The sequence below is a fragment of the Nematolebias whitei genome, chromosome 1 (assembly GCF_014905685.2).
Source record: "Nematolebias whitei isolate Nwh7 chromosome 1, NemWhi1, whole genome shotgun sequence".
Lineage (NCBI taxonomy): Eukaryota > Metazoa > Chordata > Actinopteri > Cyprinodontiformes > Rivulidae > Nematolebias > Nematolebias whitei.
The window spans coordinates 41200255-41201241 of record NC_056498.1 but is presented as its reverse complement, the minus strand read 5'-3'; positions in this window follow the sequence as shown (position 1 = coordinate 41201241).

Sequence of the window (987 nt, the reverse complement as noted above, 5' to 3'; positions counted from 1 at the left end):
TGACCGGAAGAGACGCGCACGGCGGTTTTTTAAATTACCGTAATACACGTAAAACAAAATGTTTATTAAGAGACGCCAGAACAACAAACAAACAAACACAAACATGTGCTGTGCATCATCCGGTAAATTATGACATAAAAGAAAAACAAAGAGATTAAATTAAAATATAAGTAATGCAACAGGACAGACTTTAAAGTTTACACGTTTAAAAAAAAAACATTACAGCTAATTTTATAAAGTTTCTGACCAGTTTGATTGGCAAAATATCTAATACACCAAAATATGTTTGTTGTTTCAGGTCTGTTTTGTGAATGAGTCCTGGGATTAACCAGAATAAATCACTTAGAAGTAGTTTATTAAAGCAAACAACATGTTTCTGTTGATACTCCAAGTACTAAACACATGGTGTATAATTTTAAAATATAAACCTTGGTAATGTATAAAGACTCGTCTTTTAAACAGTTTTATGAGAAAAAGGAAGGAAAGAAAACAGCTTGACCAAAGCAGCTGGATTTTAATCTGCAGGCTGTGTGCAGAAGTCCTGGTGTCCTCTGGTCCCCTTCCAGACCACGAGCCGACTCACGAAGGTGGAGGAGGCCGACTCCATGTCTGATTTGTATTTTCTGATCAAGAAGGGAACGCACGTACTGCCCACCATCACCTGACGGACACAGAGGTCAGCAGAGGTTGGACGTCAAACTCTAGGAAGTTATAGAAGGTACACAAGGTGAATACTGTCTCCATCATTCCATCGTGTTGAAGTAAAATGTACCAGGCAGTTTGTTGACGTCCAAATGTTATACTGTATGTAGTAATTAGTTTAAACTCAGCAACATCCACATAAATACATTTTTTCTAGTAAAAGTCCAGAATATATATATATATATGTGTGTGTGTGTATATATATATGTGTGTGTGTGTGTATATATATATATAAATATGTGTGTATATATATATGTGTGTGTGTATATATATATATATATGTAT